Source organism: Sphaeramia orbicularis, chromosome 19, assembly GCF_902148855.1.
Source record: "Sphaeramia orbicularis chromosome 19, fSphaOr1.1, whole genome shotgun sequence".
Taxonomy (NCBI): Eukaryota; Metazoa; Chordata; class Actinopteri; order Kurtiformes; family Apogonidae; genus Sphaeramia; species Sphaeramia orbicularis.
In genome coordinates, this window is record NC_043975.1 from 46,683,069 (window position 1) to 46,706,320 (window position 23,252).

Consider the following 23,252-nt stretch of genomic DNA (forward strand, 5'->3'; position numbering starts at 1 on the left):
GCTCTGACTTCTGACTTACATCATTGTTTTATGGATTTAACAGACATCAGTGATACCTAATGTCTACGATAGACTAGAGGATCCGAGTCGTTTCCTGTCGTCTGTTCTCAGTTTTGTGCTTCTTAAAATTCACACAAATGCTTTTCTTTCACTAAACACATTGTGGATGAAGTTTAAAGTGACATCTGATGTGATCGTAGTAGCTGGAAGTGGACAAGTCGCAGAAATGGAGTGAGATGCATGTTTTTAAGGTAACGCAAGAGGTGAGGTAAAGGAGAGGGATGAGGTATCTTCACTCGCTGCTGTCCAAGACAAACTGAATATAAAACCCTCTAAATCAGCTGCTGTCCTTCACCGACAGCAGCAGAGGTGATAGTGAAAAACTGATGTTTCATTTATAAACCCCCTTCAGAATCAGAATCAGTTTATTTACCATTTGCAGAAAAACTGCATTGGTAAACAAGTTGCAAGAGCTCAGCATAAGAATACATAAAAGACAGTACAAGGTAAAAAAAAAAAAAACAATGAAAAATTACATGAATAAGAGGAACAAAAATAGGACCAATGGCCCTGTAGCTTTGGGAAATGTATCCAGATGCCATTTATTATCGCCCAGTTCTGTGTATTTATTATATTACAGAAATAGTCCATGTTTTGGTCATATTCCAATCAGATCTGTAAAAAAATTCAAATTCCAATTTGATATCATTGATACTGATTTATTGTATCAATCCACTTCCTATCTGTTATAATGGGAAAATTTTTCAAAGTTGCACCAACTCCAGAATCAGATCTGGATTGAAATAACTGTAATACTTTGTAATACTTTGACATCATCATGAAGAAGCTGTATACCAAGTTTGAAGTCAATCAGAACTGTAGTTTCAGAGAAGAAGACGATTGAAATTTTTTCCCCATAAGAGCCCATGTAAAATTTTCCGTAAGTTCCCAGATCCAGAAGAAGATCCTGATCAGCATGTGGCCGTTATGTTTTGGTCATCTCCCCATCAGGGCTGTACTGTAGAAATTTACACTGGATATCATTTATATTTACTGAGTTATTGCATCGATCCACTTCCTATCGCTTATAATGGGGAAATTTTTCAAAGTGGCACCAAATCCAGAATCAGATTCGGATCCAAATAATTTCACTAACTTTTGTTGACATCATAAAGAAGCTGTATACCAAGTTTGAAGTCAATCGGAATTGTAGTTTCGGAGAAGAAGACGATTGAAATTTTTGTAACGGATGACAGACAACGACGACGGACGCCGCATGACGACAATAGCTTACAGTCTGTCGGCCGGTAAGCTGAAAAGACAAGTGCCCCCGTAGATCAACCGATACTCACTTGGACAAAGCGCATGAATATAAAGTGTGTTATTTATACACAAATACAAAAATAAAACACACACCATACATTGTTAAGTATGTGATATGGAGTTGTTAAGGCTACGCACAGCACTGGGAAAGAAACTGTTGGCAGACCGAGAGGTAGAACATTTGATAGAATGATAGGGTCTGCCGAATGGAAGAACAAAAAGACCAGCACCGGGGTGACCAGTAGGGTCCTTTATAATACCTAAGGCCCGGGACAGAAGCCTAGAGCTGGACATGAGAACAAACGGGGACATTTGATAAAATGCAAGTAAAATGCTACGTGATTTGTTAATTTGCTTTGTCACAACCCGGCTCTGAGGTGGTGACCAGAATGGAGACGGAGGTGGTGAAAAAGTAACAAAGATTTATTAAATAAATTAATAATAACAAAAACACGGAATGCTGCAGAAACGCCAGCCAGGAGGAGCAAAGCAGGGCAGAGCAGGACCAGACCAGACAGCCAGCAGCACCGAGACCAGACCCGACAGAGAGCGTGTAGACCAGGCCGGACCAGAGAGAGACAACCAGAGAGCCCGAGAACCAGAGAGCCAATGATCATCCCGGACGAGCTGCTTATATAGTCAGGGCTGGACCGTCACAGGTGTCACTAATTATGCCGTCGCCACCTGCAACAGAAACTGACAGCGCCTCTAGTGCCCGGAAGGTGCGGGGCCGTCACACCCCCCCACAAAAAGAAAGGGCCTCTCTCCAAGAGGACCGACTGAAAGAAAATGGGTTACACAAAATATTCAAAACATTCACTCAGCATCAATTTTGATTTTATGCTTACCCCAGTCTCTTAAAACCAGCACCTGCCTACCATCCCTATCCGGCCACCCAGCAACTCCGGCGCCTGGAGAAGCAATTTAAGAGTGAGAGGGACAGGTGGAAGCAAGCGGGTTGAGAGAGATGGGGGAATGAAATAAAAAAAAATCAGGCTCGAGACAGAGCATCCGCCACAACATTTTCAGAGCCTTTAATGTGGCGAATGTCTAAACTATACGCCTGTAAAAACAGGAACCACCGCATCAGTCTACGGTTCGGACAGATCAAAGAGTTCAAGAATGTGATTGGGTTATGATCAGTGTAAATGATCAGTGGGACACTACAGTCCAGATAGATTTCAAAATGCTGGAGAGCCCACACCAGAGCCAGAGTTTCTTTCTCTATGACTGAATAGTTAATCTGGTACCCATTGAACTTCTTTGAAAAAAAACTAACAGGATGGTCAATGCCATCACTTCCTGTCTGAAGCAGCACAGCACCTGCTCCGACGTCACTCGCATCCACGTGCAGCTGAAAGGGCTGATCCAAACGGGGAGCCGCGAGGACCGGAGGAGAACACAGAACAGTCTTTACGCTGTCAAAAGCCTGCTGACAGGAGTTAGACCAGATGAATTTTGCCCTCGCCTTTAACAGGTCTGTCAAGGGAGCAACTATGGTGGAAAAGTTTTTACAAAAACAACGGTAATAACCGACTAACCCCAGGAAACGCATGAGTTCCTTTTTGGTGGTCGGCACAGGATAGTGGGAAATTGCCTCCACCTTGGCCTGGATGGGTCGCACTTGCCCCTGACCCACCACTTTTCCCAGGTAGGTGACGGTGGCTTTTGCAAACTCGCATTTCGCCAGGTTAACAGTTAAGTTGGCATCACGTAACCGCTCAAACAGTTTTCTGATGCGACTCACGTGTTCACTCCAGGTGTTGCTGTAGACCACGACATCATCTAGATACACAGCACAGCCTTCTAACCCCGAAACCACGGTGTTCATCAGGCGCTGGAACGTGGCTGGTGCATTACGCAGACCAAAGCTCATCACTGTATAAGAAAATAAGCCAAAAGGTGTAATAAAAGCTGAAATTTCCTTTGCTCTCTTTGACAGTGGAACTTGCCAATAGCCTTTAAGCAAATCAAATTTGCTAACAAATTGTGCTGAACCCACTTGGTCAACACAATCATCCATACGTGGCAACGGGTAAGCGTCTGGTTTTGTGACACTGTTCACTTTCCTGTAATCTGTACAAAACCTTGGAGTTTTATTTGCCTTGTCCACCAACAAACAAGGTGAAGCCCAGCCTGAAGCTGAAGGTTTGGCTAACCCATTATCCATTAAATATTTTACTTCACTTTCCATAACCTTACGTTTTTCTTCTGAAACTCGATAGAACCGCTGACGGATTGGCTGTGCGTCTCCCACCTCAACATCATGCTCTATCAGATGAGTGCGTGATGGGACATCACCAAACAAACACAGAAAACTCATAATAAGGTCAGATAATTCTGCGTACCGATCAGTGGGAAGGTGACCCAGTAAAAGATTAAGATTATTCAGTGTTTCAGAATTTTTCAGTCTGCCACACAACATACTTTCATCAGGTGCACGGACTTCATCATTCTGTACCACAACAGGTGTGACATTTACTGAACACACATCAGCGGCAGCAACAGCAAGCTCAGGTGTTGCGTCCTGCTGTTGCGCACTCCCCCTGCCCTCAAAGGACTGGAACTCACGGGGGTGGTACGGCTTCAGCAGGTTAACATGACACAGCTGTTTTTTCTTCCTGCGACCTGGAGTGGACAGTAAATAATTGACATCTGAAGTCCGCTGCAAAACTGAAAATGGACCCTGAAAGTTAGCCTGGAACGGTGAGTTCACCAGCGGTAATAAAGCCAGAACCTGATCACCAGGAGAAAATACCCGAATTTCAGCTTTCCTGTCATATAATCTTTTCATTTTACTTTGTGCACAGGCTAGATTTCCCCTAGCCATCTCCACAGCCAAAAGCAAACGACGTCGAAACCCCTGCACATAATTAACTAGAGACTGAGGAGGTTCAGACGGAACCACAGAGTCACGGAGGGGAGTCAATGGGCCGCGAACTGCGTGACCAAACACCAGGTCATTCGGACTAAAACCAGTGCTCTCCTGCACCACCCCTCTGGCAGCTAACAATAACCATGGCAACCCCTCATCCCAGTCCTGATCCAACTCTACGCAATAACTGCGCAACAGAGACTTAAGGGTTTGATGGAATCGTTCTAACGCACCTTGGCTCTGTGCATGATATGCAGAAGCTTTGTTATGTTTCACGCCTAGCTGTTTAAGAACCTGTGAGAATAAATTTGAGGAGAAATTTGTACCCTGGTCACTCTGAATTATTTTAGGGATTCCAAACACTGAAATAAACTGTGTTAAGGCTTTAACCACAGCCTTCGCTGTTATTGTGCGAAGCGGATAAGCAGCTGGATACCTCGTTGTCTGACACATGACGGTGAGTAAATAACAGTTACCTGATTTGGAACGTGGTAATGGGCCAACACAATCAATAATCAGGTGCTCAAAAGGTTGAGCCGCAACTGGAATCGGAGCCAAAGGAGCTGGTTTAATGGTTTGATTTGGTTTACCTGTAATTTGACACGTGTGACATGATTTGATGTAGTTTGAGACATCTTTTTTCATACGGGGCCAAAAAAAATACTTAAGAATGTAGTTATAAGTCTTGTGAACCCCTAAATGTCCTGACTGATCATGAGAAGTCCTAAGCACCTCCTCCCTGAATTTTGAGGGAACAACAACTTGAATCACCGGTTCACCAAAGAAACTGTCACAGTGGGGCGTCCATTTACGCACCAACAGGTCATCCAGCAGTAAATAACACTGAGCCGCACTGTTACCTTCAGCAGATGATAGCACCTTACGCACAAGCTCACAGAGAGTTGGATCAGCACGCTGTTCTGCGACCAGCTCACTACGGGAAACAGACAGAAGTGAGTCAGGTACAGCAAAAGCACATGTGTCACGGACATCCTCACAATGCTCCGCCTCAGACTGATTTTTACTCTGAGCGCGAGTAACCACACATGCCGGGTACACATCAGATTCGTCCTGGACTGACTGTTCAGGCATTTTGGGGACAGATGGAAAAAACGTCACAACCGGGGAAAGCGGAGCATCAACCCATACCCTGCTACCAGCCAGGTCATTACCCAGAACAACATGTACTCCGGGAACAGGCAGGGCAGGACGCACCCCCATAACCACCTCACCTGTCACCAGCCCACAACTAAGATGGAGTTTATGAATGGGAGCAGGTACGACCGTCAACCCCATTCCTCGGACCAGAACGAAATCTCCAGTCGCTGTGCTGTCAGAAAACGGTAACACAGAACCCAGAATAAAAGAATGGAATGCACCTGTGTCACGTAGGATTTTCACTGGAGTGGAAACATCAGTGCCCACTAAAGACACATGACCATCTGAAATGAACGCAGAAAAATCAGATTGCGCTAAACCACAATCATTCATAGATTTAACGTCATTACAGGGCACACAGGAAGTAGCCTGAATAGGATTGAGACTGACCCCACAGTTGTCCACGGAAACAGAGCGTGTCACAGGAGCAGCCAGAACCACGGGCTTAACCTGCGCATTTTTACCAGATCTGCGTGGACATTCTGCTTTCCAGTGGCCCCTGCCTCTGCAATAATTACATACCTTAGCGTTAGTTGGAAAACGTGGTGATGCGTCCTGTATCCAGGATCCAGACCCAGCCTCCCGTTGTCTACCAGACAAACGGAACCTGCTGTCCTCGGGGTCTACACCACCACTAAACTGACGGCCTCTGTGCGTCAGCACGTACTCATCCGCGAGCGCAGCCGCTTCGGTCACAGTTTTCACTTTGCGCTCGTCAATATGAACAGCTATGTGTGGAGGAACGGTGTTTTTAAATTGCTCCAACACTATCAACTCACATAGTGCTTCATAAGACTCAACACCCAATGACAAACACCACCGATTAAAGTGTGTAAGTAAGTCTCTAGCAAACTCCATATGAGTCTGCCCACTGTGTTTCTGCCAGGTGCGGAACCGCTGACGGTATGCCTCAGGCACCAGCTCATACGCCTTTAACACAGCCTTTTTAACAGATCCGTAAACTTTACTCTCTGCCAGACTCAGAGCAGAATACGCTTCCTGCGCCTTCCCTGTCAGGACGCACTGGAGCAGCAGCGTGCGCTCTGCGTCAGACCAGTTCCAGCTGTCAGCCACTCGCTCAAACAAAGAAAAAAATGTGTCTGGGTCCCGTTCACAAAACTGAGGGACCAAACGTAAGTTGGTAACCACATCGAAACGCGGAACCTCAGAGGACTGAGTAGGACCGGGTCCACTACCCTGACTTAAACTCAGTCTTCGTTCATCCAGATCTAGCCGTTTAAGCTCCAGCTGCAGTAAAAGCAATTCCCTGCGCTGCTCAAACGTTAAGTCTGCGTCTCCCACATCAGAGACCAACGCAGCACCAGAATCTACGGTCAAGCCAACCTGAGGCTTAGACCGAAGAACCTTCGAATTAAAGAAAATTAAAATTAAAATTAAAATTAAATTATTAATTAAAATTAAAGAATTAAAGGCAATCCAACAGATTGCCTTTAATAATCTGTCTCATAACGACTTTCTGCCGCTTATCACCGACATCCAAATCAAAATGTTCAGCCACTTTAACCAGTTGCTCTCTGGAACAGCTGTCTAACCACTCCTCTGAAGGAGCAGACAGGAAATCCTCTACCGAGGCCATTTTCAGTCAACCTACCAGAAAAAACCACTAAAACTCACCTGAAACTCCTGAGCCAAAAGCCAGAACACACCTCAAAGCCACCGCAGCCAGTCCCTCTAGCTGCCTAGCAGAAACTTCTCTAAGTTCCTCCCTAGTCTTCAGGTGTCTACTGGTGGTGGGTATTTATGCACTGAATCCCGCATGCATAGTGAAGCAACCGGATAAACGGCGACTTCAACTAAAACATCGGACGTGCTCCCGAGACAACTGCTCTACCCACGGTCAACACCACCTAAGAAAGAGCCCCCCCAGCGAATTCCAAAGGGGAAGACGCTCTGAACCTACAGGGACCAGACAGCAGCGACACACCAGTGTGAAAGGACATGAACAGAGCTCAGAGTTTAAACTCAGCTGAACATTAACAAAACACACATCCGGCTCGCTCTACACACAAACAGACTCACCTCAAGTCTCCAAAAGCAGACAGATTGCGCACACATGCACAATGAAAAAACACACCCGACCGCCACGTCACGTGGACACTACTACAACCAGTCATTCACAAAATCATGTAGTCTCCGCCCACACGGCTGAGACTACCGCTAATGAAAAAATGAATGAATCAAACAAACCTCCGCTTGTCACATGGACCAAGGACCGGACAACCTCCACTTGTCATGTGATCAAGGAAACCAAACGGACGAGCCCCCACTTGTCACATGATCAAGGAAACCAAACGGACGAGCCCCCACTTGTCACAACCCGGCTCTGAGGTGGTGACCAGAATGGAGACGGAGGTGGTGAAAAAGTAACAAAGATTTATTAAATAAATTAATAATAACAAAAACACGGAATGCTGCAGAAACGCCAGCCAGGAGGAGCAAAGCAGGGCAGAGCAGGACCAGACCAGACAGCCAGCAGCACCGAGACCAGACCAGACAGAGAGCGTGTAGACCAGGCCGGACCAGAGAGAGACAACCAGAGAGCCCGAGAACCAGAGAGCCCGAGAACCAGAGAGCCCGAGAACCAGAGAGCCAATGATCATCCCGGACGAGCTGCTTATATAGTCAGGGCTGGACCGTCACAGGTGTCACTAATTATGCCGTCGCCACCTGCAACAGAAACTGACAGCGCCTCTAGTGCCCGGAAGGTGCGGGGCCGTCACAGCTTAAACCAGTGTTTCCAACTTCTTAGTAAAGAAATTATCTATTCTTTGTCCTAAAAGTGACTAGAGGTTGCTGAATGACATCACCTAATTTGTATAATTGTAAATGTTCATGTAATTGTATTGAACGATGTAGAACAGAGGAGTAAGATTGTTAGAAACAAAAAGGGAAAATAAAAACAGCCTAAATATGTTTAGAACTACAAATGAACTATACTATACTATTCTTTTTTTAATGTCTCAATTCCAACCGTCCTCCTTTATCTGGGCTCGGTGACCGGCTAAAGTGACCCGAAAGAGACACTCTGGACCAGTTACTGAGGTTAGTTATTTATTGGTTTGTCTAGTTTTTCTCTTCATTTTCTTCAGTTTGGTTTAGTTTTTAACCTTACGGTCCACTTAGGAGATGACAACAAGTCACAGTAAAACAGGAACATTTAGAACCAGAACATTTTGTAATTTTCAGTCTACATGAACAATCTATAATTAAGTTGTTAAAATGTATTTTAACCCTTAAGGCCCAAACAGCCATTAACAACCCAAACATCTACTGTTCTAAACTGTTTAATACCTGTTGATCCAATAATCCTATCAATTCATGTAAATAATTGGTGTAAAATACAGTTTATCATCTTTTCATGGTCATCGAATATGACCCATTTGGACGTTCAGAGGCTCTGTAGTTATCGTGGAAACATTGTCATCTTCTCCAACATTGATTCACCAGTAAAACCCATGGAGTTGGATCAATGACAATGGGTGGACACACTTATTCTTTGGATTATATATATTAAATAGTAAATAAAATAAACAATAATACATACACAAATTACAAAAATAATAAATAACAACAAAAATAAGAAAAAATGGTCTGAAAATAAGTTTTAAAAAATTATAAATTAAGCAAAAAAATGAACAAAAACAGCTAAAATAATCAATAAAAAGAACAAAATGAGTAAGAAAATTAAGTAACAACAAAATAAGCCACAAACTGAAGAAAACTGAAGAAAAAATAATAAACCCATGTAGTTTGACTAGTCACTTTTTCTTCAGTTTTTCAGTTTCATAGATGGATAGACAGATGGACAGAGATAGATACAGTGCAGCAACAGCATTTGACATAGTAAAAAAAATCAATTGTAAAAAAAGGACAATTGAACACAACAGCAAACACAACTATACACAATAAATTACAAGTAAGTACAAACAGAATTGGGTCAGGAATCCGGATAATTTAACAGTAAGGTGCAATAATAAACTGTAATGTGCAAGTACAAATGTAATTTTCCAGTAGAATGGAGGTGCATAAATAACAATAAAAGTAAATGTATATAATAACCCTAACTTTAATCTGAGCTTTCATGAACATCTACATGATGAGTGAATTAAATACAGGAAAATATATGATTTACACTGAAAAGAGGATAATACTATAATAAATGGTGATAAATCACTTAAGAAAGGTGAAATAGAGACTTAAAGTGGGAGCCTCATTTGGGAGCTGCCACAGTTATAGCACTGGGTCTTTATGGGTTAAACAACTTTTTAGCATCAAAACTTAAACTGTCGTTTAGAGTGAACAGTTGAATTGTGCACACAAACCACATCATTAACTCTACGGTTCACTGGGGTCATCTGTGTACGGCTGTAGCTGGTCCAAGAAAAACAGAGGAGTCCGGGGCCCTACTGTGTGGACGTCACATAGCAGGACAGCACCCGTGTTATTTTAAAGTCCACTTCACTTGTGTTTATGGACGCACTTCTGTATTTATGGTATGGAGCTCTACTGTCGGTTCCTCACACAGAGGCAGCTGATCCTGCATCGTACAATAGTTACAGCTTCTGCGATTTGTTCCTAAAATGCAGCCTGAAGCCAGTTGTCAACACTACTTCTGCATATTCCTACAGTGTTCTACTGAAGCACAGGGCTGCCAAATCAGTGGTTTTGTTTTTGGGGATGTGAGTCCAAAAAATCTGCATCCAGCTCCAAAAGTCAGCTAAGAGACTGAACGTGGCCTGGTTTGCAGCTTTCCTTTAAAACACATTATCTATGATATATAAACATAAACACTTTAACAGGATCCCATCAGAATACTGGAGTCAATATTTTTAGGACTCAGTTATATAAAAGGCGCCATCATTCTTGACTCCACTATATTTTCAGAAATCTCTTTAACTCTATAAAACCTAACCCATCAAAAACTGGCTGTAAAATTGTAATTTTTAGTCCAATAGCCCGAGGGTCCAATGGACTATCAGTATCAGTTGTCATCTGTTTGTCGTCTGTCCGTCTGTAAACAATTTTTCAAAATGACTTGATATTTGTTGTGGCACATCTTTGGGGTAAGGTCTACCAAGTTTGTTCAAATGAATGAATTTCTTAATTTTTAAAAATACCCATTGGTTTATAATGGGACACATGTCAAAGTGCTATAACTTGAAAACAGTTGAAGATATTGATATAATTACTATTGGCGATAGATAGGAAGTCACATATGGGCTTTCATTTGGTACCATGACCTTTGACCTTCAGAATGTCAATTAATGTCATTAAATATGCTGTTGGACTACAGGACCCTTGGTCATATTTTTTGAAACTGAGATGTTTATTAGATTCATTCATTCATTTTCTGAACCCACTTTATCCTCACTAGGGTCACGGGGGTCGCTTGGAGCCTATCCCAGCTACACAGGGGCGAAGGCAGGGTACACCCTGGACAAGTCGACAGTTCATCGCAGGGCTGAACATATAGAGCAGTGGTTCTTAACTTGGGTTCGATCGAACCCTAGGGGTTCGGTGAGTCAGTCTCAGGGGTTCGGCGGAGGTCAAGACTCATTAGTCGGGTGTGTGTGTCGGGCTAGGTCCGTGTATGTACACAAACCGCTTCGGAGACTCTTTCTCTGATTGACATCCAATATATGTGGTGTATTGTTGTTGCTTATAGCACTACAACACAGTCCAGAAGTGTTTATAATCTCTTCCACTCGTCTGACGAATTATTTTCCACATCGTTGTTATGACTTTTGCTACCTCCTGTTAACCACGGAGGCAGCCATGTGTAGCATTTGTTTACATTTTTCGGTCACCGCACTGGTCAGTTACAATCATGTGACGACCGACGCACCGTCGCGGATGGAGACAGAGAGTGACACTTGCCAAGGTGAAGCCACGTATTTCTGAACTGGTCTGTCAAAGGCAAAAGCAGAAGTCACACTGATTTGCAGTAAATATTCATTATTATTGTAGCCTGATGGAAATTAGGTGATGGGTGTGTGTTAAAATGTTAAAAATGATAAATAGCATAAATACAATAAGTTCTTTATTGGAATACATAAGGTTAAAAATTAAAACCATTTCAGTGTGGTAGTCTTAAAAAAGGTCATGTCTTTGTGAAAAGGTATGGAATTTGTTGTGAGCTCATGCACTGTATTGGGTTTGTTCTTTGAACACAGTGATGTTAATGCACAGTTCATTTTGTGCACCAGTAAAACATATGCCTGCGTCTTGAATTTGAAAAAAATCATGTTTTATTTTTTTAATAAAGAAGGGTTCGGTGAATGCACATATGAAACTGGTGGGGTTCAGTACCTCCAACAAGGTTAAGAACCACTGCTATAGAGACAAACAATCACTCTCACATTCACACCTATGGGCAATTTAGATTAACCAATTAACCTATCAGTGCATGTCTTTGGATGGTGGAAGGAAGCCGGAGTACCCGGAGAGAACCCACGCAGACACGGGGAGAACATGCAAACTCCACACAGAAAGGTCCCACCCCCCGTCGACTGGTGTTGGAATCGAACCCAGGACCTTCTTGCTGTGAGGCACGAGTGCTAGCCACTGCACCACCGTGTTGCCCTGTTTATTAGATCTTTTAACAAAATTCACAAAAAAAAAGCCCTTCCACTGGCTGCAGTAGGATGATAATCCACCAGGGGGTAGAAAACACATATCGTCAGTCATCGGTCATATTCAACAGATTTCTAAGGAAAGAATTGATCTTGTTGATTAGGTAGAGGTCTCAGAGCCTGGTGTAGCAAATATGATACAAATGGTTTCATAGCGTTAAGGGCATTATTTAGATTCACAGCAAATAAACTATGGTATCATCAGCTCCTCCATAATCACCCATGCTCTTCTCAAATCTCAAGACGGCAACCAAATTTTTCTTTCATTTTGTGCTTGCAAAGTACAAGGGATAAACTTCAGTGCTAACTTACCTAGAAAAAAAAAAACATATGGACCAAGACTGTCATGTTTAAGTAATTTTAGCTCCTCAATAAATGTGAGCACATACAGTTATCATTCATAACTGTCATTTCTTCGTGTAATATGTGAACACAATAACTAGTGCTTGATGGTCAACACCTAAAAATCAAAAAGAAATGCATGCCAATATTAACTACTGGTCCTAATTTACTCTATGAGGCCAGGTATTATAATTAACTGTTAGCAAATTTACTGACAGAATTCACTTACTGTCTTATTAGTGGAGTGGAAGGAAAAATATATGAATAACTCACAATAGGAAACTGAAACTTTGACTATGCATCCGATCACTTATCTTTGTATTATTATTATTATTATTATTATTATTATTATTATTATTATCTATCTTGCCACCACTTTATACAGTCCCCTTTTTTGCTCATATTTCTCTTAATCAGGGTTCCTACAGGTTAAAGTGAAGACATTTTAAGACCTTTTTAAGACGACTTAGAACCAAATTTAATGTCCATTTCATGGCCATACTGGCAAAAACTCATGACTCCTACAATTTGAGAAAATGTATTTATTTCCATCAGTAGAGATTGAATATTACATACATACTGTAAACAGAACTCAGTGTTCTGTGATCATTTCTCACCGAGGCTGCAATGTTACCAATAATTGGTTCCTAATTTCAGTATAATTTGTCGGGTTGGAACGGATGGAACCGAGTCGACTAACGTTACTTTTTTTGCAGCTTGGACATTTAACAGACACAAACACAACACAGCCAACAACTTTATGGCAAGAGAACTTAAGACCCACCATATCTAATGTAATACCTTTTAAAGACTTTTTTAAAGTATTAAATGCAGATTTGTAAACTCTAGAGTTTTAAGATTTATCCCCCTGTATTTTCATACTTTTTCTCATATTTTGTTTCTATTATATTTCTAATATTTTTGAATAGTGTGTTGATTGGTTCTTCTAGTCCAGGGGTGTCAAACTCCGGCCCTCGAGGGCCGGTATCCTGCATATTTTAGATGTTTCCCTCTTTCATCACACCTGGAAGCCGTTACATCATTATCAGGCTTCTGCAGAATTTGAAGATGAGCTGATCATTAATTGAATCAGGTTTGATGGAAGAGGGAAACATCTAAACCATGTAGGATACCAGCCCTCGAAGACCGGAGTTTTACACCTGTGTTCTAGTCCATAACATTTCAAATTAAAAGCATTCAAAAACAGCCCAAATAGACTCAGACTCCTAAGGGCTACCTCACTTTTGAACAAAGTCTCAACACCCTTTGAAAACCTGCAGATTTTGACTCCTGGTTTCATTTTTCAGCCCTGGAGGATGCTTCTTGGTGGAGACTAAACCTTAAAAGAGGGAGAACATTGTGCAAACATTAATGAAATAGCTGGACACATGATCTAAAATACATCTTATTTTCAGATGCAGAATGTTTCTATCTGTACCTCTATGAACAATAATAAAATGCCGGTATCTTTTCAAAATAACTGGCTTCAATTTTTACTAATCAGTGCATTGTAAAAAAATATTAGATGGCCTGTAAACACCAGAGCTACTCAGTCTGAACCACTGTCACCCCTACAAAGTCACTTGATAACATCTTTACACAAAATTCAGAACAAAGAGGAAAAATTCTGCCAAATATAATCAACCAGTTTTGTCTTTAGCCATATAATATGGGACATGGAAGAAACAGCTGGATTTGTGTGTGTGTGTGTGTGTGTGTGTGTGTGTATTTGGAGTTTGGGGAGGATTCATTCCTCTTAAAAAGAAAAAAAAGACATTTGATTTTTGTCCAAAGGTTTAAAATGCCAACATTTGCCCAAACCATATCCTATTACGTTGTTGGCTTTAACATCCAAGCTTGGCTGAGAGTTCAGAGAGACCGTCCCGCCACTTATTCTTGGTTTTGTTAAAAGGGAAAAAAGTGCCAAGAACAATATAAACAAACCATACAAGTTTCTTGAATTCATTTTTAAAACCAGTAGAGTACAGTATGTGAGCCCTGGTTTTATTCAAACTGATTTTCACAGACGCACATAGTTCATATTGTGACGCTTAGATGTTCTGTTCAGCGATTAAGAGTCAAATCACAGTGTTCTGAGGAGATGATGGCAGATACATTGTGAAATTTAGTGTGGCATTTTTTGTCTTAACTGTAATGCTTATTTCCTCAACCCTTTCCTCATTAATAGATCTGAAAACGGTATTACTTTCCTACTGTTGCCCATTAAGTTGTAATAAAATCTTGTCAAGAAATGACTTGAAAATATTATTTTTTCTCTACAGATAAACTGTAACTGGGACTCAAAAACGGATATTTTCAAGTTTTATATGGAAATTACACATAATACAGCTATTCTGTAGATATGTTTAACCCATAAAGACCCAAACAACCATCGACCAAAACCACCTACTGATCTAAACTGTTTAATACCTGTTGATCCATTAATCCTATCAATACATGTAAATAATTGGTGTAAAATACAGTTTGTCATCTTTTCATGGTCATCAGATATGACCCATGACATTGAGAGGTTCTATAGTTACCATGGAAACACCATTATCTTCTACAACATTGAACCTGTTTACATGACCATAAAAATCCGATAACTGGGAGTAATCCGATAATTGCCATAATCAGATGCGACCCATTTACATGCACTTCAGAAATGCGATAGTCGAAAAACCCTAGTTTACATGTTTCAGTCCATTATTTGATTTCTTTTGGAGTACGTACATATATTATGATGTAAAACGCACACTTCCTGTCATTTTCAAAACATCCAGTCTTGTATTGTTGCCCATGGCAACACCTACAGTGTCAGCATTAGCTGTCCTAATGTGGGAAGAGCTAATAAGGCAACAAAATAGGTCACATGTTACTGCTATCCTTCATTTCATTTCAAAATTTGTTCACCTTTTTCCTTAGGCTCATGTTGTCGCTGCATAACTTCGGTTTATATAGATTTTTTTTTTTTTAAATAAATAAATCAATCAAATTAACCTGTATACATGCATGAAGACATCAGAGCATTGGGGAGAAATCTAAGTGCGTTAATCCGATTTCTCATAATCTTGTAACTGCTGTTATCGGATAAAGCCGATCAGATTATACTGTTTACATGATCACTGGAATAATCTGATAATTCCAGAAAATGAATAATGATCAGTGTATTGGTGTGGATGTAAATGGGCTCATTGATTCACCAGTAAAACCCATAGAGTTGGATCAATGACTAGGGGTGTAAGAAAATATTGGTTCTGCAATATATTGTGATATTTCATTTCACAATACTGTACTGATATGAAAAAGTACTGTATCGATATTTTTAGGTATTTATTCAAATGCAGATATGGCAGAGGTTCATTTTTGTTTTTCTTTTTTGCTTATGTTTTATTTATTATTTAACACTCTTTTATTAAATAATGTTCGTTCCTTTGTTGGGATTGAACTAAAATAACATTCTGATGTTAGTTCTGAACTAATAGAATATGAACATTTGAACAGGATCTTAAACTGTAATGTCTGTAAAACAGAATTTAAGTTTGAACACAGGGACATTTTGTGAGTTAGCATTAGATCCTGTTGTGATCAAATAAAAATGTGTTTAGTATTTGTACATATTTCTGGTGTAATTCAATTCTTAAAAGAAATAATCATTTAAAAAAAGAAACAAACAATAATTGCCTTTTTAACAGTATCATGATATATCCTGATATATCCTGATATATCGTATCATGATCCTAGTATTGTAATTTGTACCATATTGCCAGATTCTTGCCAATACACACCCCTATCAATGACTGGACAGACACACTGGGTTTATGTTCAGTTAATGATATATTTTACTGAAAAAGTCTGTTTTTTTTTTTTACTCCAGTTTTCATTTTTTCGATATAATAACCATTGACTTTACTTTGAGCTTTTATGAACATCTACATGATCAATGAATTAAATATAGGAAAATACCTGATTTTAACTGAAAAAAAAAAAAACATGAAACACACGGGATAGTATTGTCATAACTGGTGAGAAATCACTGAAAAGTTAAAACAGAGAGAAAAATTCATTGATCTTTATGGATTAAAGAGTTGCATGAAAAAGACTATCAGAGGATTGTATTATGAAGTTTACCGGTGCTTGGCCTATACATGAGGCAGCTTCAAAAAGTTTGTAGAAAAAGGATAGATTTAAAAAACAGTTTAAGTAATTATGTTTATTTTTCAATACAATATGCTTCATCCAGGGCAGCATAGTTCTGCAAGCACTCATACCAGCCTTGAAGTCCATCTGTGTAAAACTGAGGGCCATGTGATTTAAACCATGTCAAAGCTATGTTCTTTTTGAAGCCCCCTCGTATTTTGTATATAATGTTCAAGCATAAACAGTCATAGACATAAACAGTAGACGGAGCCTCTGTGACGTCATCCTCACTGGTTTGAGGCCTTGAGATCATTGTTGACATCCTCCTTTTTTGGAAACAAGTGCCCATGTTTACACAAAACGTGCAGCTCACCAAGCTAATGCTAACTTTAACTAAAACAAGTGCCCGCTCTGAATCAGACTGTCATGTTTACTCCACTGAGTAACATCTGCCATTTAATACATTTGTTCACACATACAGCTGTGTTAAATATAACAGATAACAGAAAAGTCAACTTTATGTAATATATGAACAAACTCATTTACACTAGCTGGATTAATTAGCACACTAGCTGAAATAATGCTAACATTAGCTAATGATGGCAAGTTACACTGACAAGCAGCATTTTATAATGAAGCTCTGGTCTCATTACTCATTTTAGACAACTACAGAAGAGGTGGCTGTAAGGAAAAATAACTGTTTTGTTCAATAAACAGGAGTTCTGAATGTCTGACCTAAAAAAGCTAGGCTAAGCCAGCCGTCAATAATAGCCCACACAGAAGACATGAGCCTTTTCTCTATATCAAGTTTGGGAGTACGGTCCTGGTAAGAACGATCTCAGAGAACGGACTAACTAAGAACGTGAGTCTATCTGTAATTGAAATGGCTGGTACTTGCTAACTTTCTGCCCTGTCTCTGCTGTATTTTTGTCAGCAGCTGGGATATCGATAAAAGCATAATTGTTGTGGACCCTACTGAAATTGACTATCTTCTCTATCTGTTGGAACGTCACTTACGATATCACGAAAACGAAATTTAACATGCTTTTAATGTTCACCTCCTGACTTCTACACCTCTCCAATACAGCAGATCTTACATCAAATTTTCACAACTTCTATGTCCACTGGGCCCCCAACAAATACTGGGCCCCATGAATTTGTCATGTTTACTCCCCCTTATTGGCACCTCAGATCATCAGCTCCCAAATATATTTCCCTTAAATCAACACAATGTCACTCAATTTGATTTCAATACATTTGTACTACTATTTACATGTCATTTATACATTTCATATGTTTTTTTCAAAACTTGAAGAAATTTCGTTGAATCCCACATCATGATAATGAAGAAGTATTTCTCGCTATTCTGCCTCTCACGGTCATCTACTCAATAAAACATTTCTGAAATAAGTTTTCACAGAAGCCACTGTAGAATTCGAGAGTAGTACGAAGTGCATCTTGGGATATTTCCCAGCCAAGTCTACAAGAGTCACCAACCAGTGCATCCTTGGTTTAAGCAAGCAGACAAGAACAACATCCGGGTAGTCCAGTGCGTTCTTGGTTTATGCGAACTTTCATTTGGAACAGCACTTGAGCCCTGACTGATGACGATCATTAGAACGGAAGAACAGACAAGAACGCTTATTGAGAAACGGACGTGGACAGACACCCACCAGCCATGCCTTACATTAAGTAAGAATGAAGTTCAGTCTTAATATAATGGAAATGGTTGATTTGTTTCTAATTCACTCCTCATACATTTGTCATGAAAGGGGGAAAGTAGAATAAAGACCAAAAGTATTTTGTGTTGTGTTCAGGTGGAAGATTGGACATTTGAACACGATAGTCTATGGGGACTGAGCTGCTGTTGGAACAGTGAACCAAAAGGGTCCAAACCGACCAGTGGGATGAATCTGTGAAATGTAAAAATGACACTGAAGATAAGACATGTCAAAGGTGCGGAAGTCGTTTAAGTTTAGGGGTCACACACAGACCAAAAGGATCTCAATAAGGTCAGACCAGTAAAATGCCATCATAATAACCTCTAAATAATCACAACTACAATTTTTTCTCTTTGTTTTAATGTAAAAATAGTCAAATTACATGAAAATGTTTACATTTACGAACTATCCTCTCACAATAACCTCAACAAATATGAAAAACTTGAAATGCCTTAAGAGAATTAAGTGCAATTTTACCAATATTCTGCCCGTTGCTAAATGTTTTGTGTATTTTTAGATCCACTGCGATAAGTTATAGACATATTGTTAAAACTGCACTTACTTTTCATAAAAGATATCAAGTTATTCACATTTTTTAAAGGATAGTTTGCAGATGTAAACATTTTCTTTATGTAATTTATGTTTTTCACTCTAAAATATCAAGAAATGTTTGGAGTTCAGATTATTTTTAGATTACTATGTTATTATTTTACTAGTCCGGCCCACTGAGCTAAAAAGAGTTTGACACCCCTGCCTTAAACTAACTTTTAGATGTAATAATATGAATATCTGAAATGCAGGTTTTTATCCGTGTTGATTCCATGGCTATGGTTTTAATGTAAAATAACTGTCATGTTATGATGGAAAACATAGGTACTGGACACCTGCTAGGCCAGTGTTTTTCAACCTTGGGGTCAGGACCCCACGTGGGGTCACCTGGAATTCAAATGGGGTCGTCTGAAATTTCTTGTAATTGATAAAAATAAAATAAAAACTTACTAATAAAAAATATATGGTGAGTTGTGAGAGACAATCACAATCTATAAAAAACATGACAAACTGTGAGTCTGAAACTGAAGCACTGTGGTTCTGTTTCTTTCAAATGTTCATTGTGGCTGGTTTCAGATGCTGCAGCTCTTTCATAATTCATAGTTTGAGTTATTGTTTTTTCAGTATTAATTTGCAGCCTTTGGACTGACTATACAAAATTCTCACTTTGTGCAGCAATCTACACTTGGCTTTTCTGCCTCTGTCCACAATAATATACATTATATAGCCTTAATGTCGTGTAAAATGAACGTTTTTTTGCGACATAGTATAGCAAACTATTACATGATCAAAAACAAATTTTAGCAAACAAAAAAAAAAAGTCTCCGTTTTGAATGTCTGGGGTCGCCAGAAATTTGTGATGTTAAAATGGGGTCACAAGCCAAAAAAGATTGGGAACCACTGTGCTAGGCTTTGTATTGAGCAGATAAAGTGACACAGTATCTAAATTTGGCTTTAACCTCATTCAGTTACGTAGTAGCTCCATTACGTGGATCCACATTAGCTACTAGGAAGGCCTGACTGGAGCCTAATGGCAGCACTTCTCCTGCAAGACCAAATCAATCTCCAGTGTAATGAGATAAATGTGCCGCTTAGTGAGTTTCTAGCGCATCCTTTTTCTTCTCTGTTTCTCATTTCTGACATTTCTTGTCTTCTGTCAGTGTGAAATTCCCTGAAGGTTTGGCACAACCCGCAGCATTTCTCCCATCAGACATCTGTTCCGGCTTTCCTCTGCAGTTTCGTTCTGGCAGCACATTTGAGCATTGTTGCTGCTTTTGTTCCAACTACTGGGAGAGAAAACCCAGGCAGCTCAGGCACTTTTCTGATCGCTCCTATCCACAACGATTTACAATGAGTGTCGTGGCAGAAAACTCACTCAATTTATTTTTGAACACCGCTTCGTGTTAAACTACAAAGCCAGGCTGAAGTGTGGAGTGAGGCGCACAAGTGCCTTCTTCATACTGGGATATTTCAAATACAAGTGAGTACAAGTATTTGATTTATTAAAGTGAAGGCAACAGATCATGGAAATTAATCTCAGAGGCAAGAAAAACCGTCAGATACAGAGTTGGGTGAAAGGAATGGGACTGTTGGAGAAAAAAAGGGAAGTTATTTGAAGAGGTGTAGGTATGTTCACTGTTGGCCATAAAGTTGGAAAAAGATACTTCTACCATTTCTCATAAAAGGATTGAAACAATGTGATTTATTCTTGATAGATAAAGTGTAACTGGGACTCACTGTGTAATCGTTGTACCGGGTTAAAGGTGATTAATGTGTATAAATAGGAATAAAAAGAGAAATGTGTCTGAAAACAACATTGAATGAATGAATGAAATCTTTATTTCAAACATGTCGAAAGTGAAGTCAAAACAAAAATCAACCAACAAAATATAAGTACTGGTACATAAATGATTGATAAGCAAACAACAACAAAATAAATAAATAAATGAATAATAATAATAATAATAATAATAATAATAATAAATAAAACAAATGAAATGAAATTATACATGCTCAAAAAGGAGTAGGAAGAAGTAAAAACTTATGTACTCCTACCCCAATTTCTATTCCTTATGATCACTATGTAGCAATTACTATTTTGTATGAATATCAATATAATAATAATAATAATAATAATAATAATAATAATAACAACAATAATAATAATAATAATAATAATAATAACAACAACAACAACAACAACAACAATAATAATAATAATAATAATAATAATAATAATAATAATAATATCACACATCCTTTTTCCTATATACACAAATATGATAATACCCATTTACAACTTACCCTACCAGATATTAATACCAGATAATAATCAAAACTAAAAATAAATAAATAAAACGAAACAAACAAAAACAAACAAATAAACATTATTCTAACTTTATGGTCAGTGAATTTAAAGGCTCCTATAACAAAAAAAAAAAATGTGTAGGATAGGCGTGTAAGAAAATAACGGTTCCACAATATATCGTGATATATCATTTCATAATACTATGTCGAAAGTAAAAAGTACAGTATCAATATTTTTAGGTATTTATTCAAATGGAGATATGGTGGAGGTTCATGTTCTTCTTTTTCTTTTTTGTATTTCTTTTATTTCTCTTCTAAACTGTAATGTCTGTAAACATAATTTTATTTATTTATTAGTATTATTTATAACAAAATTTGTTTTTACAGAGGAAAGTTTTGTTTTATAGCATTAGATCCTGATCTGCTCAAATAAAAATGTGTTTAGTATTTATGCATATTTCTGGTATAATTACATTTTTCCAGGAAATATTCTGTTAGAAGAAGAAACAAAACAAACAAAAAATATTATAATACTTTTGTGATATATCGCAATATATCATATCGTGGTCCTAATATTGTGATTTATATCGTATCGCCAGATTCTTGCCAATGCACAACCGTAGTTGTAGAACACATATACAATGATAAAATCTACAAAATGACAGGCTGTGATGCAAATAAAAATACATTACATTTCCTCAGCAAATGTCATTTACCTGTGCTAAGTTACAATTAGACTACGTTACCATTTTAACCCATAAAGACCCAAACAACCACTGGTGACCAAAATAATCTACCGATCTAAAATGTTTAACAACTTCTGATCCACTAAACCTATTAATCCGTGTAAATAACTGGTGTAAAATACAGTTTGTCATCTTTTCATGGTCATCAGATATGACCCATTTGAATGTTCAGAGGCTCCATAGTTACCGTGGAAACACAGCCAACTTCTACGACATCGATTCATCAGTAAAAAAAACTATTATTTATCACCCGTTCAATAAATGACAGTGGATGGAGACATTTGGTTTATGTTCAGTTAATGACGTCTTTGCTGATAAAATCCCCTTTTTCTTCAGTTTTCTGACATAATAACCCTCAACTTTAATCTGAACTTTTATGAATATCTACATAATTAGTAAATTAAATATAGGAAAATATCTGATTTACACAAAATGCAGGGGCTAATATTATAATAAATGGTAATAATATTATTAAGAAAGGTTAAATAGAGGGAAAATGTGTTTTTATAATATCCACAAAAGTAGCACTGGGTCTCCGTGGGTTAAAATAGTGGTTCATGTGTGAACTAAGTGGAAGTTAACCTGGTATGTGGATTTTGCAGACAAAGACATAAACTTAGACATACTTTAGTTGTCATTAAGATTTGCATCAAAATGAAATTAGAATGCAATAGCTCAGTGCACAACAGCACACAAAAGCATGAGGTTCATAGTTTTAGTAACTATTAACACACCTGTTGCATTGGTTATGGTGTCATTTCATGGTGGGTTCTAATTGAACACCAAAGACACAGAGCATAAAAATAATGATCTTATGCTGCTATGACAACACAGCTAATATTACAATTTAATCACTTCTGTGTTAACGTCACCATTTAATAGGATTACAAACAACACAAAGGTTTCTGCATGCTCTTCACCAGGTGAAAACAACAAAACAGGTATTTCAGAAGCAATTTATCCCTTTTTTTAATGTATTACATAATGCTATCACTTCATACTATTAGTTAGGAAGTGGCTGAACACTAACGTTATCTGTTGTGTAACACCAAACGGTTATCAAATGTATTCTTTTTCTTTGAAATATGGTCTGACATCCCACTGGATTTTGGCCATCCATTGTCTTTTCAGTTGGCAAGAAAGTGCAAAACAGTGAAAAGGCAGTGATTTCCACGGAGGAGGATGGGAGGAAAATGGCCACAGTGTGAATATATTCTGTTATGGCATTATTTAAGACTTTTTTTTAGAACCAGAACAGATCAATTTGAAAAGGCTTAGAAGGAAGTTACATTTAAGTGTGAACTCAACCAATATGACATAAAATAAAACAAATGCACCCCAGAGACTGACTCTAATATTAAGCTACTGTACACTTTTTTTTTTTTTTTTTTTTTTTTGGAGTTTTACAAGTTGAAAAATAAATGAAATTAAAAAAAAT